At 38.1% G+C, this 16,203-nt stretch overlaps 1 long non-coding RNA gene across 2 annotated transcripts; it reads right to left on the bottom strand.

Moving 5' to 3' along the window:
- Window positions 1–8,612: 8,612 nt before the first annotated feature.
- LOC119721453 lies at window positions 8,613–15,570 on the bottom strand. Of its 2 annotated transcripts, XR_005270196.1 has the most exons (4): window positions 15,405–15,570; window positions 12,321–12,356; window positions 11,214–11,264; window positions 8,613–9,591 (listed from the first exon to the last, which is right to left on the bottom strand). It is a non-coding gene; the product is annotated as an uncharacterized LOC119721453 (long non-coding RNA). The 2 variants fall into 2 exon arrangements; XR_005270195.1 differs by lacking the exon at window positions 8,613–9,591 and having other exon boundaries at window positions 11,180–11,264.
- Window positions 15,571–16,203: the final 633 nt, after the last annotated feature.

Below are 16,203 nucleotides of genomic sequence, written 5' to 3'. Positions count from 1 at the left end.
GTTTGTGGCTACATCTGGTAATAATGTTAATTGTCTGCATTAATTAAGGTAAGAGAGAAAAACTGGTGAGAATCAATTGGTGTGTGGAGTGTCGTGGCCTCGTGGTTAAGGGCATTGAATTCGTGGTCTGCGGGTAATTCTGCGGGTAGTGGGTTCAAGTCCAGCCAGGGGTTATGGTGCGTGTGCCCTTGGGCAAGGCACTCACTTATTGTCTCTCTCCACCCAGGAGTAAATGGTACCTGTATGAGGGCAGAGATGGTTATCTGATGATTAAGCTTGCTTGCGCCTAACAGGCAGCATCGAGCTGTATACTCCCCAGGGAGCTGAGATTGTAAAAACGCAGAACTCTTATTATTGAAGGTCTTCCCGGGTGAATTTTCCCTTGAAAAAAATCACAGGAGTTGTTGAGGATATAGTACATTTATCCACATTAAAATTAAAACATTGTGATCATTTTTAATGTTGGTTCTGAAGCGATAAAGATGCCCCCTCCCACAGCATCGGACCCATTGCACGTATACTGTACATACTGTGCATTAGGCCTATTTGTTAAAAAAAAAAAACCGAGGTAAAACGCGGAACTCTTACAATTGAAGGCCTTCCGGGGTGAAGTTTCCTCAGAAAAAAAAAACCACAGGAGTTCTTGAGGATATAATTCACTTATCCACATTAAAACTAAAACATTGTGATGATTTTAATGTTGGTTCTGAAGCGATAAAGATGCCCCCTCCCATACCACAGCATCGGACCCATTACACGTATACTGTACACACCGTGCATTAGGCCTATTTGCTCAAAAACCTTTGGTATGGTAAAACGCGGAACTCTTATTATTGAAGGTCTTTTCAGGTGAATTTTCCCTTTAAAAAAATCACAGGAGTTTGAGGATATAATACACTTATCCACATCCGACCACTCTGCAAATTTATGTCTTATCAGTCTATACCATGACATAAATGCACTGACAATATGCCGAAACAGCCGAAGTATAGTTTTCTTTATTATTACACTCAGTCATACGTTTTTCTTTTTCTGATCGACCCTACTGCAGAGGAAAAACGTATTAGAGTCATAGAAATAAACAGGGACGCCCTTATCTCTATAAGTGCACTTCATGAGTTCAACAGTAAAAACCTACTTTCATGTCTTGCAGATTTTCTTCCTGAGGAGTCATTAAAAGAACGAAAATCTCGTTGGATTGCCTACCCCGCCCGTCGTAAGTTCAGTGGAATTTAAATGACACAATTCGACACTGCGACATAAAACGAGGTTATAGTGGAAAGTATGTGAACTATAGGAAAGACATTATTTTATAGGTTTTCCCGGCCAATTTCGCAAAAATAGCATTCGAATTCATCTTCATAGTGGCCAATTTGAAGCGACGTAGCGTCCTGCTGTCATTCCCGTGGTTCGTTTTAGATTTCAGGCGTTCAAATTCGTTTGAAGACCCGACCTTTTCATGTTTAACACATCCGTTGAAGTTATGTCATTCGGTTTAAGTGATCATTCAATTTAGCAGTCGGTTTGATTTCGGGTTATTTGCATCAGATTCTTGTTTTCGTTTTCATTTCCGCGCATTCTATTTAGCACTTTTGCATCCAAAATAAAAGTAAACGAAAGTAGACGATGCGAGTCTTTTCATTTCTTTCACCCTTTCATTTTATTTTTCTGCTTCAGATCGTAGTCCGTTTTTGTTTTTCTGGCCCCTCATCTTGGCAGGTTTTTCTGTCTGCCATATCTGAGATACGTTGCTACATTTGACCTGTCAGCAGATCTGTTTATGGCAAGCTTGTCTGCAAGTTCAAAATAGTCTTGGGCATTGCCATCGAAAGTTCGATCAAACGAGCAGGGTCTACATTTGAATTCTCATGTATCGCCCATTAGCCGGCATATTGATATTTCTAGTGCTCCAGTCTAACAGTTTGCATGGTGATCAGAGTAGTCGCAGAGTCTTGTTGGAGGTTTTTATATCTATATTTCAAACATGGGCGTCCCCAGGATTTTTTTCTAGAGGGGGGCAAAACATATTTTCCCCCAAATGCCTGTATTTCCCATCATATTCTCGATTTATCAGTTTTAGAGGGGCCACGGACATTTCTCCCAACCCATTAAATTTACAGCAATATGACTTTGCGCCTCTTTTTCTTTTCCTTTTTACCCTCCCCCCTTTTTTTTTTGGGGGGGGGGGGGGGGAGCGCCCCCTGCTCCCCTCCGTGACGCACATGTTTCCAAATTGGAACAAAAGCACTCCATCTTAAACAACGGAACGACATGGACCTATTTCGAATTACTTTGCTTACTTTACACACATGCTTGCTTAATGGTGAATTCGAATGACCAAACCTACACAGCTGGAAGCTCCAGCGAATTTGGATGCTCGTTTGTGCAATTTTAATTTGAATGCCCTATGGTTGAAATTGCATAATTTAAATGTGAAATCGCATGCTTTTAATGTGAAATTAATTGGTGGTTTTAGGTAATTGGATGTTAATCTCAACATGCATTCAAATTCGTGCGAAAATGGGTGCTTGGTCACCAATTTGGCCGCCAAATCTGCTAACTTGGCCGGGAAAACCTATAGTTGTCCTGGGGAATTATGTTGTTTATCTTGCAAGATTTCCTTTGAAGTTATATTCACTGAATTGTACAATAATCCATTCAGTGGGAGGTTTTCTCTTCGTTTGCTGATTATCAAAAAGGTTCTTTCCATCTGAAGCTTCCATAAATTCAACAGGCTATCCACACACACATATTTTCTTTAAGGGTAACCCATGCACTTCATTTTGGTTTCTTTTTTAGGACCCAGTTGCCATCAAGATTCCGATTGTTCGTCAGACAGGAGGTGTTTTATGCGCGAGTCATGGTCGATGGGCTTGTGCGTACGTGCACAGTTGTTGGGTTAAGAACCAAAGAATATACTTACATTCAACATTAATGAAATAATGTTCGGCGAAGCATAATGTTTGAGATCTAACACTGTGTTGGGCATATGAAGGGGGATGGTGCCAGTAATTCAGGTTCAGACGCCCCAAAATGCTGACAATCGACATTAATGTAGTGATTTAAAGTAAGCCCATCATTAACGATTTATTGAACAATTTCCGCCGTTTCTAGGTCTAGTGTTGGAAAACCTCTTTCTTTACCAGGTTCCAATACACACATCATTGTGAACACTTTCAGTGGCCGAGCGTTGAATCACCTGAATCATCCCCATCGTTAGTCCTTGAGGCAATCATGGTATTTTCTTCTTTTATTATCTCCATGCGGAACTACAATGATTTACCAACAGTTAGTAAGGCTTAACCTGATTAAATGAAAATGGTTACTGTTGACATTTTACTGCATTTTTATTCTTCCCTAACGTGGCAGATCTACGGGGGTAGGGCGTTCTAACGCCCCCTCCCCCGTCCGCAAAACAAACCTGGAAATTATGCCAAAAAGAGGCACATGTTTACTACACCCTCCACTTTGCTAGCTAGCGCCTCTTGAGCCAAAGCTATATCTGCCTCTGCTCTTGTAAGAGTTGTCCTTGTTTGAAAACAATACTGGAATCGTGTTCCAGCCAGTTTTACCACTCATGTCATAAATATGACGTGCACTCCTGAAGGCTGATCATGATTGTGATTGTACATTGTAATTAGGCTAACGATATTGAAATCGAAATGAAACCGAAAACTTATAACCGGTCCGCGAATAGTGGCATTTTCAACACACTGCACATTATTCTTCACAGAAGGCATACTATTGCTCAAGACAGATTCTCTCTCCTATCTTCATTATTTTTAAATGACACGTCGGTTGCTTTGATAATCTCGAGCAGAGACTTGTTATAATCTGGGTTGTGTTATGTCCAATAAATCTATGTACAAGTCTGTTCCTGTCTCAATGTTTTAGTTATTCCTGGTTTCTTTTGTATGCTATAGTAGTGCGTGATTTTTCATTATCGATGACGAAGGTCAACTTAAATATCTCGTATAAGCAACGATATGGAAACGTTTTCATCCAAGGATTTTTTTTTCGAAGTGAGGGGAACACAAAAGTCCCGCATTATATCTAACAATGTTTGCACACTTTTTTCCTATTGTGAATCAAACCAAAACGTCATTAAGGGTTTAGCTACCATGTTTTTTCTTTTGACTTTTGACAAAATAGACATGAACATTGTAAAAGAAATAACTGAAATCTAGTCATAATCCAAAAATAGTCATGATGTGTAGCTGTCGATTTCTCCGACACAGGGGAAGAGTTAAATTGTGATCCAGGGACCGTTATATTTTCCCAAACTGAACTCTTAATGGAATCGTAGAATCACTTCTGACTATAGTGCTGTATATACAAATCACACGAAACATTCAAAATTAAAATTCTGTTCCTTTTTTTTACCAGTGATTGCAATCGATTCTAACCAATTTTTCTCTCATAAACCTTAATGCAGAAAATTAACATGTTGATACGATTTAGCCACAGACCATTTTTTTTATTAGCTCAGAGCAGAAGTTTATTATACCCATGCACAGACAAAAAAGCCATAAAACGGTTATTTTTTTAGTAAAGCATATATTGCATCAACTCCAAGGACGTTAGAAGCTCCGTAAAAGCCCATATTGAAGTCTATCGATACGTACTGATTCTAGTTTTGAGTAGCTGCATGCACACCAGAAATGCGTTTCACAGCTATCATGTCTTCCATACACACAACCCGAAACACAGCAAAACACTATTTTGGTGATTGGGTACCACCCGGTCACCATTTTACAAATGTTCGAGTTTTTCCTTTCTTTCTCGCTCTCTTTTTAGGACAATGATATTTTTCTTCAAAACTGTTCACAGCATGAACTAAAAACTTGGAATAAACAGCGATCGTGATACAGAGGTATACACATTACCATTTATAATAACCATATTTGAACTTACATCTATACAAAATTGAAAATCGTGTTCGTACATTTTCTAATCTGATAGACCATACCTTGATGAATAGTCTTAATATCAATATGCAATGTCACTTGACCTTTCCTTCCCGGGTTTACCGGAAGCTCAAAGTTATATTATAACCATAGAGCTATATTAAACTAATATAGCTCTATGATTATAACCAAAGGATACCGTAAAACCAGCTGATAATGTAACAACAATTGATCAATGCTGTATCCCTAACCGATAGTGTTACAAAAATTGACCGATAATGCAGCATCGGTCAATTGTTGCTACACTATCGGTTAACCGATAATGTAACAGAAATGACTGACTACACTATCAGTCACTTTTTTACGTTATCGGTCAGTAATAACAGTATTCGGTAGACAATTTGTTGCATTATCGGTTGGCTTTACACTATCATGCCGGGTATGGGCCCACCCGAACGTTGCTAAGAGAACGTAACCACCAAACCACCACAAAACACCCCGACCCACCGGTTACACCTCTATGTTCCGACACCCCTCCGACTGCACATATTCCTATTCCTAACCCTAACCCTAACCGGGAGTAACACAATCTAGGTTGTCGGAACATAGGGGTGTCGGAACATAGAGCAGTCACCGACCCACCAATATGGGTACATACCTATGTTCCCCAATCCCTATGATCCCCTACCGTAACCCTTACCCCCAACCGTAAACATCTATCCCTTACCCCAACCGTAAGGATTTTGGGGAACACAGGTATTGGGGTACATAGGAATTGGGGAATATCGGGTAGCTAGACCCCCCCCCCCCCCGCCAAGACTGCCCCGATCCCAAGCATGCCAACCCCGTAGGCCAAATAAACCCTATCCGATCACCCAACTCACCGCACCTGCATGCGGCAAGAATAAAAGAACGCCATGAGCTCAACAACTATCTGCAGTCCTAGGACCCAGGCCGAATCAGCTGTAAGATGTTCCTTAGACAGCACCGCCGCCCCACGTAGATGTGGGGATCGATACTAGCTAGCTAGTTCACACTTTGATTGATTTTGCTTGGATCACCCCTGCGCGTGCGCAAAATGATTTCTTTTAAAATGATGGTTACAGATTTGCGCTGTACTATATAGGCAAAATCGCCTATGTCTCGACAAAGGTATTTTTCAAGCATTTCAACACCACACTAATTGCACATGAATGGTTTCCTTGTCGCCATTTTTGTAATTGGCCGATTCTACGCTAACATCATCGGTTTCATTCTATATTCAGGCGGCGGGAACCAGACATAGGCTAGTCATGCATATAATTTGCAGCATTGGGATGAAAACCTCCTGGAGAGACCGGGAACCAGTCTAGATCGATGTTCCCGCGCTACGCCAGTAAGCCAAACTTCTCTAAAATAAGCCCAAATGGGTGGTAACAAAACAAAAAAAACCTTACCGGCCTTTCTATTTTGTATCATATTATTTGCGATAACTCCGACTCCTTTTCAATCCGTTAACGTGTCAATCCACTTCAAATAACAAATCCAGAGCCATGAATGATTTAGTTTATTGATAAGTAGGACTTGATTAAAAAAAATTAGGAAAGAAAATCCACATTTGGAGGAACAAAAATGAAAGTGTAAAATGTCCGGGATTCGAGCACGCAACGAGGCTGCAGCACCCAGCAACCCACAGTGAAACCACGCTATCCATCGTGCGTGGAATAACTATAGCCTATAAACTATCACTGTTAAAATGTCCGTAAATTTACGGACTCTGTAAAGTGAAATATTCCGTATTTTTTGCCGTAATTTTACGGACTTTCCGTAAATGCAAATATTAATAATGCTAATTAGCGTGATTACAATCAACAACATCGGCCCAAACACCTACACGTAATATACTGTACATCTAAGTAACCTACACGTGGTATAGTACATCCAAATACATAATTGTTATTTCACCCGCAACCGTGTACACATGTCCAAACTCATGTTAAGGGTCTGTTTATTTTACGGAAGGAAAACACTTTTCCGGAAATTTTGCTGCCAGCAAAAAAAAATAATAGCGTTCCGTATTCCTGCAGCAAAATTTCCGGAAAAGTTTCTTCATTCCGTAAAATGAACAGACCCTTAGCATGAGTTTGGACATGTGTACACAATTGTGGGTGAAATAACAATATGTATTTACATGTACTATATTATGTGTCAGGTGTTTGGGCCGATGTGGTTGATTGTGATCACGCTAATTAGCATAATTAATAGTTGCATTTACAGAAAGTCCGTAAAATTACGGCGAAAATATGGAATATTTCACTTTACGGAGTCCGTAAATTTACGGACATTTTTAACAGTTAGTTCAAATCATGTGAAATTTCATTCACGTGATGTTTCACGCTTGTGTATACGCGGTCAGACCATGGTCATACTTAACTAGCCTGCAAAACATAAATACTTGCGGGCCGATATAGGCTTTTACGTAGAACGGTTCAGTCAACACAACCATTCAATGCCCTCCGGAAGTGCAGGTACGTTTGATAATAATGTTGATTACGAGCGAAATATTTCCCTTTTCTATAGGCCTTTCTTTTGTTTGTAAACATTGACGCCATTTCGTATGGGCTGCTGTAAGCGCATAAATTGAAGCCGTAGTTGGCAACATAATTTTTCCAAAAGAGTCCTCATAACGCCATCAACACATAGTAAAAAGGCATATGTGGGAATTATTTTGTAGCTTTGTTGAAAATGTTGTATTTTCAAGTATCAAATAATATTTTGGTGATCTGTAATAACTCGTCTTCATTTTTGCAGTGTTGGACCCTCCATTGTTGGCAAAAATGCAGTTTGCCAACCTTGCGCAGAAAGGTCTAACCAAGTCAAGTCATTAAAATTAATACATGCGTGAATCATATCATGTGATTGAAGGCAGTATTATGAACCAGGAATATAGAGCCATCACGTGACCAGAAAGTGAATACAAAATCGTACCCCTACTTTCTCGATCTCTCTTGCGTGACAAAATGATTCGTATGTCTCTCCACCCCACATCGTCTAAATTTGAAAATGTTAAGGCGACAAAAGAAACTACATAGAGAAAAAAATGCAAAGTACATCTCACGACAGTTTCAGGAACTTTATTGTAAGAGTCTTCCGGTTCTACGAGTTTTAAAAGAAAGTACTGCCGTAGCATTTCAGTACTGGTCTTAAGCATCACAAAGACTTTAAAAATACACTGTACACTGTATAGAAATCATTTGGCGCCATTACAAGTTCATTTGGTAATAACATTAAACGTCAACAAAATCAATACATGTTATGTTTAGAGCATTATAATTATTCCTATTTCATCATAAAAATATATATATATATGAATTTATTGCATAATATATATATTTATAATTTATATCGCTCTCGATACACTTACATTTTCATTACTCTCGATTTCCATTACATTTGTGACCCAATCAATTTATTGTCAAAAAGTCGCCTGGGCTACTTTTTATTAAATAGGACTTTCAACAAATCTTGGAATCGATAGAACAGGCAGCATTATATTACATCAGCATAATACATGGTCGTCAAACCAATTATATGAAAGGCACAATATTTACGTTTGTCAAATAAATAAATACTTAGGCCGAATACTCATTCATGTAATTAGCAATACAACACACATACTCATATATCCCAACATGTAGAAACATGTAAATTTAAGTACATGTATCTGAACATTTCACTTGCTTTCACATTTTTTTCTCCATATGCTTAATTTGTAATTCCTTATTCATCTGAGCTCAATCAGGCAGTAAAATATATCAAATTTATATATTCAGAATACCTCACGTGCTAAATTCTAATTTACAGAATCAAATCAACGCCGGATGTGTTTATATTCAACCACTCTACAAAACATTATTTCATTGGATGACACACAGCATTGTTTACTTTTTACAATTAAAATGGAATGTGATTTCAAAAGTTATATTGAAAAAAGTTAGAAAAAGTTGACGTTAAATTCCAAAATATACAAAATTACCGAGTGCAAAAATACTTTGGCATATAAGCATGGAAATGTGCATAAAATTGATTAACAAAATAAGACATTTTTACCGTCAATTCGTTTTACAAAGATATAAATTTCACACATGAAGTGACGAGTTGTCTAATGCTGGCTAGTTTATCTACATTTGCAATTCATATTGGCTAAAGCGTCTAGGTGAGAATACTTGAACACAATACTTTCAGTGACGACAATCAAAGGCGAGGTAGTTTTCAAATGTTGGGGGAACCCCTCATCAGCGGTCTTAAAGTTGTTTAAGAAAACCTGAGCAATCAGATTGGAAGTACTATAGCCAAATAAAATGTTGGACCAGAGGGATTCGAACCACAGCTAACATGTATGGAAAGCTGTAGAAAACTAATCTCACTGCAATCATATCGAAAACATCACCAGGCCACTATTCGTTTTACAAACGAGGCTAGGATTATATACAAAAGTTTCAAACTACAATGTAAAAAGAAGACATTTTCTCAATGAAAAAAAGAACGCATGTTCGTTTGCCTAAACAGCGTCTTGCAATAGGCAGATGGTACCCAGCGGTCCAGCCCCCAACTCTGAATTCTATATTCCCCAGAAGTTTTAAACCAAAGCACTAACTTTGTTGGTTCAGATTGGCCAATTCTGCCTCATTATTAGCACTTGCATCTAAAACAGACAAAAAAGTAAATAAACTAGTAAATCCATTCAACTGCAGTACAGAAGAAACCACACCAAAACTGTAATTGGAATTAAAATGTAATAAAACAGATATCTTGGTTGTGACACTTTCAAAAGTATACGAAAAATTGGTTGAAAAACATTTTTTTTGGGGGGGGGGGAGGTTTTTAAAGAAGTTAAAAACATGCAATCAAGAAAATAGACAATAATTGTGTTCTACATTTGCAGGTTGTGTTTTCACAGGAATATTGTCCTTGTTGTTTAATGCCAGGACCAACTTGTGAATAAAACCTCTAAAATTGGTTTTTGAAAGAAAAAAAACTTCAAAAAAGAGAGATAATCACATGAAAACTTATGGTATTGTTTGAAATTAACTCTTAAATGATGATTGCCTTGGAGTTCAACCAATGACATAATTTTTTGAAATGTTTTATTTTCTTTATTTAACAAATCTTGAAAGAAACTCTTTTTCTCTCCATTTTTCATTCATTATTTTTCTTATTTTTTTTTTAAGCATCCCCCATTTTTCATTTTTTTACTCCTTTCTGTTTTATATATGCTTACTTTGGGCTGTATTATTTCATTTAACCTAGGTGTAATTCTTTTTCATAATTATTTAAACAGAAACAAAGTATGAGTTAGAAGATTAACATTAAATGAAAAACATTGCACGAATGTCACAAATGTGTGCCTATTCACGAAGTGCCCAAAATGCTTACCACAGAGTGTCCGCGCAAAGTTAAATGATCATTTGCACGTTTTTCCAAATATAACTGTATTGAGTGTACCATCACGTGTGCAATCGCATAAAATCGCATGGTCATGAAGTTGAATTGAATGATCATGTTTGCTCTTTGAATGATGATCTAGATATATCGTCATACATTGAATGAACCTAGCTATCGTTAATTCAGATGCTATAAGTGTAACGTAGTTGGGCGGGAAAAACCTATATCAAAAATTACTGCTTGAACTGTTAAAAATAAATGTGCAACACAGGGGTACATGTACTTCAATTATCGCAGGAACCAAAAACATGGGGAAAATATGTTCAAATAAGAATGAGATAACAAATGGGCCATTACTGAAACTATTTTCATTTTTAGTAAATCAGGGAAAAGGGGAGAGAGTCAGGAAGGAATTAGAGAGGTTCGGCAAATGGGGGAAATGCACATACAATGTATCCCTATACCATATCCGTACGACATCACACGGATACGCATACTTTTTAGGAATGCAAAATTCATTTTCGGCATCGCGCAGCCACGTACACGTATTATATAGGGCCTACCGTATCTTATAAATTTATTTTTGTTCAATACTTCTCTCAGAAGTACGTAAAGAAAGAGCTTACAACTTCTAAAAAGGACTTACACTTATTTATCACATGGGCCTAATAATAGATGTGTTCCTGAAACAAATGACCTACACTTAAATTTAAGACAACTTCCGAGGACCCTAAAATTACGTCTACAAACAAAAAGCCTGAGGAAAAAAAGCCGGAAGGAAAAAAAAGGAACTTGAAATTTACTGCAGACCCGAACATTCACTTTCCTCTAGCTGCAGTTGAACATTATTTGGACATTGCTTGTACCTCCAGACACACTCACCTCCAGACTCAGGATTGCTTGAAGTTTAAATTCCTGCAGAGCTTCTACTGCCTATGAAAAGAAAACACGATGTTGACATATCATGGCTCAACGCCAGATTGGATTTGTTTATGTGACAAAATATATCTGCTTCCTATTGTTTCTCAAATGTGTAAATATAATTTGAAATGAGAACAAAATGGGTGCTTACTGAAATAATTTACAGTTTAACCAATTGAACTGAATGTCCTCCATTAAAAAAAAATAGTTCTTGTCAAACCCATCTCAAAGACAATCACAAATTTAATCATAAGTCAGGTCACAAGTAACATGGGAAGAACAAAGACAAAGGAATGCCTTTGTCAGAGTTCATTTGAATAGCTTTGTGACTTGATGACTTACGATGGGCTTTATTCACGAGCTGGCCATATTAAATCAAAAAGCGAGATAACATTTTCATTTTTGGAACTTGCGAATAGAACTGAAAGCAATGAAATAAAGTAAATTGCAAATTAATATCAGCCTGCTCTGATGAATATTTATAATTTGTGATTAAACTCGCCCAAAAGTGAGGCTAGGAAAGCATAAATAGTATGGCACCATCTCCTTCAACAGTATACATTTTATAAAATACTCTCAGGGTACAAGATCCAAAAGGCTTCCGAAGTAGAAAAGAGGGTAACAACCAGGTTGGAAAAAGAAAAGCTTGTCAGCCAAGTCTCTTATCTTTTACGTTTTTCCGGTCACGCCACAAAAGTCTATATTGTCCCTTTAATTGCAAATTTTGAATAGAAATATCATCTGAGTATTCTGAAAATACTTTACATAGAAGGAATCAAGGATAAACAGTAAGGCTGTGTTAACCGAGTACTTCAAATGAGTAGGAGTATGAAATGTGTTATTTTTCCCCAAAGAACATGGACTCGGACTCAAATCTGAGTCACCTTTACAATTACTATTTTCAGCATAACTTTTTTTGTCCAGACACATCCTACACATGTACAAAACCCAAGTACTCGGACCGCACCATGTTGTTTCTCAGGCATAATTCAAACTACATCACCAAATATTTCAGTATATACTTGTCAGACTCTGAACGAGACTTGAAATTTCAAAACATTTACTTACCTGACTCACAACACCACTTTCTCAATGAGTTTAGACCTGTAGTTTAACAAGGAAATATTACACATAACAATGATGGGTAAAATGTCACATTTTTTTACCAGTAGTTATTATGTATCCGGCAAAATTCAACCTGCATTTTCAAGCTGGATAGTCACCTCGAAGTTTGCTTCATTTTCCCCTCGTATTTATCTTACGTTTCAAAATGGTGGTGCGCGTTGCTAAAAATTTCCCAATAATGTCAGCTTATCTGATAAAATGTGTAAAAGACATTGTTTATGAAAAGGAAAACGTAGAATGTAAAACCTACTTTAAATTACCGTTGAATTATTTGAAAACAATTGTGAAATGTCTCAAAGGATGATTCTAGAGATTTGTGTTACAATTACAAATGTATTATCTTTTTTTGGATGAGAACAATTTACTTGGATTGCATTATATATGTCTGACATTTAATGACCATAATATTGCCCCTGAAAACCACGAAATTAAATTACACTTCCAAAATGTTCCCGACTTCTGAATAACCTAATTAATCCCTCGTTTATTTACATCGTTCTCTACTTTTACTTCCCATTTTGTATAACATTGTGAGATTCTTGCGCCTTCTTGGAGATTTTCAGATGCCGGATACACCACCAGAGGTCCAGGGCCAAAAAACACAAATTAATTTATTCTATTTACTCGCGTGTGTTTTACTATCATGCCTAAGGACAACCTATTGTTTCCCTTTGTCCCTCTAATATAACACTTTTCCATAGACTAAGCACATAACCATACGATCGAGGACCGATTTTAACAATAGGATCCTCGTCCGAGGATCAAAGGCCTCTTTGTGCTCCTTTTGTTGTCTGTCCTCGAGCGTAACACAATACAATTGCGCACACACGCACACACGGACGGACAAGGCAGAAACAGTATGCCCCTTTAGCTTCGTCGGCAGGGCAAAAAAAACCGCTGTTGAACGAGGGTGACAGCTTGATGTTTCAGACTATGTCGAATCATTTTCTGACTTAACTGTCATCTTTCTTTTCATTTGAGTTGTAACAGTCTCATCTCCACTAGCCTTGACCAAGGCTATGAGCTTGTTCCCATATGAGCTTGTTCCCGCTACCGCACACCGCGCGCGCAGCGAAACAATGTTGTACTATACCGTTAGCCCCAACGACCCTTGCGTGTGCTTTGTGTGCATGTACATGTTGAACTTACGCCCCACACACACTTCCGCAAACAGCCGTACAGTAAGTCCAGGCGGAAGATAGCCTTGACGCAACCGTGTATGCTGAATATGATAATTAGTACGCGCTATGGTAAATAGTCTTCTCTCATTGGATAACGGCTGACAAAAAAATGAATATTTATTGCATTGCATAATACGACCAAAGGTTTATAAACCAGATGGCCTGTGGTAACAATAATTATTGTAAAACACCCCCTTAACATCTTAAATAATAGTAGAATAATATTTATAAAGTTACACATAGTTTGGGTCGGAAATGAAATGAAAAAGGATGAAAAATTTGACCTTCAAAAAACGGCAAACGGTACAAAACCGCACGCCGGCAAAAACGATGTCACCATGCACAGAGGCCACGTTGGGGCCGTCCACTTGTAGGCACCGGTCCGGCTGGCGCCATGCAGTAAGACACGCTGCGCTTTCACGTTCAGCGGCAAAAAAAGCGCTCACACTATTGAGTATATCTACCGCTGACTTTTTTGGGGGGGGGGGGGGTATTTCTTCTAAGCTGTCGAGGGGATATGGGAAAAAAATATCTCTCCTTCAGCAAACTTATTCTGTAAGACTGATTTTAACTTGTATGAACATTTTATAAGCTATATGTCGTATGTACGACTAATATATCGACAGGGTACGACATATTTCGACAGGGTACGACTAATATCATCGACAGGGTACGACATATATGTCGACACAGTATGACATATCAAACATATGACATAATGTCGACAGGTGCCGGTACGACATATATGTCGTGCGTAAGTCGAGTCGACAGGGTACGATATATGTCGCATACGACAAAGTCGTATATAAGTACGACTTAATATCACGTGTGTACAAAATATGAATTGTAACTCGTATGTTTGACTTGTTTGTCGATTATGTCGTACATACAACATATCTTGTGAGAACGACTTGTATCTCGTGCGATTTACATCTACGACTTACATGTCGTACGTATGTCGTAGGTACGACATATACGATTCATACGTACGCGTAAAAATACATGTGTCGTACGTATGAGATGTAATTGGCACATGGTACGAATTCAGGGAGAGGTTTTTTTCACCATGTACCTGACTGACAGTTTCGTATATTTCCATCCCAAAGTCAATAGCTCGTTTCTTGCAGTTAATTCATACGGGTGCTTGTAGATACGAGTTAACCTGCATTCGATTAAATGGGTATGATTTGACCTGGGTCCGAGTTGACCTGTTCCCTACATTCGCTGTCAGAATAGCACGGGCAGGTAGCGGCGTGATATTGTACGCTGTTGCACCGACAAAACGTCGGCGGACTGTATTGAACTGTCCAATTCGCAATACATTGGAAATAGTATCATTTTGAACAATTGTTCACTCATATAGCGGCATGTTTCATTTGTTTGTAATAAAACTGGAGAAATGGTTTAAAATGGGATTGAAATACCTGGACATACCGTGGTTTGAGTGAACATACATGTACGTGGTGTATACAGTAATTTGCGGGTCATGAATATGTATGTCGCGGGTCAAAGTTTACGGGCTTTGATTGGATATCGTGTAATATATGCGCATCAGAAATTTTCGGCCGATTTCGGTCAAAACTATAAAGAAACACATAAGGAATTCGCCACGGTTGCGTCAAGGCTATCTTGCAATTTTTATGCACACAAAGCACACACAAAGCACACGCAAGGGTCGTTGAGGCTAACGGTATAGTACAACTAGTGATTGTGTCGCGGCGCGCAGTAGCGGGAACAAGCTGATAGCCTTGGTCAAGGCTACATCTCCACTGGTTGTGCTGTCTACTATGCAAGGCCTCATCAAACCACATTATGAAAACATGATAGTAGAGTGAATTATACTTACTTTGACAGCACTTCTCCCGGTTTAGGTAGATACATGTAAACAGTGCGCATGTTAAAAAACCAGCAAAATACATTGCAGCCAAAAGCCCACCTGCAGTCAAATAGGGAAAGAGGACAATGTGTGCATGCAGCTCTTGTGACAACAGATTTCATTACAATAGCCCCTGAAAAATCATAAAATGTTACATAAAATTAACACAAATGTGCATTTCCAAGGATTGCATTCAAACAAAATCACATTGCATGGGCCCTTCAATTACACAACAAATTCGTTACGCAACAAAACTTGGCATATGTAGCTACACTTGTAGATTTTAATTAATTTCTACATCTTGGATGAGGATTACCAAAGTTTTTACGATGGCTGTTTGTGTGCAATTTCATATCAGTCACAAAACATTTGTCAATTCACCTACACCTGCTACTTTGAAAACAGTTTTGTACGACTTTCTTTGGGCTTCAACTCAATTCAGTAACTGCTAAAATAGCATTTCACTCCTTAAATTTACCTGAAAAATAAAGCTGTGAATATTTTGTACAATAACCTTAGTTGATTAGTTTGGCTAAGAAATGCATTACAAGAATCATGATTAGTCAAGAGAATAGTCCATTTTTGGTGTGCATGTCATAACTTGCACCACCTAAAATGACTGTCATAATTTGTTGTGTCAGTCACATAATTACACACTGTGAGCAGGTGAGTAAAGCTGAGATGATGCAACAAAAAAAGGAATGTGGCGTGACTTTATACACAATAAAAAGGTACTCGAATACTCGTACACCACTGCGCAAACTTTTGC

This window comes from Patiria miniata, unplaced genomic scaffold (genome assembly GCF_015706575.1).
Source record: "Patiria miniata isolate m_02_andy unplaced genomic scaffold, ASM1570657v1 HiC_scaffold_13, whole genome shotgun sequence".
Taxonomy (NCBI): Eukaryota; Metazoa; Echinodermata; class Asteroidea; order Valvatida; family Asterinidae; genus Patiria; species Patiria miniata.
Note: the sequence above shows the minus strand (reverse complement) of the source record. Positions and strands in the feature narration are given on the sequence as shown.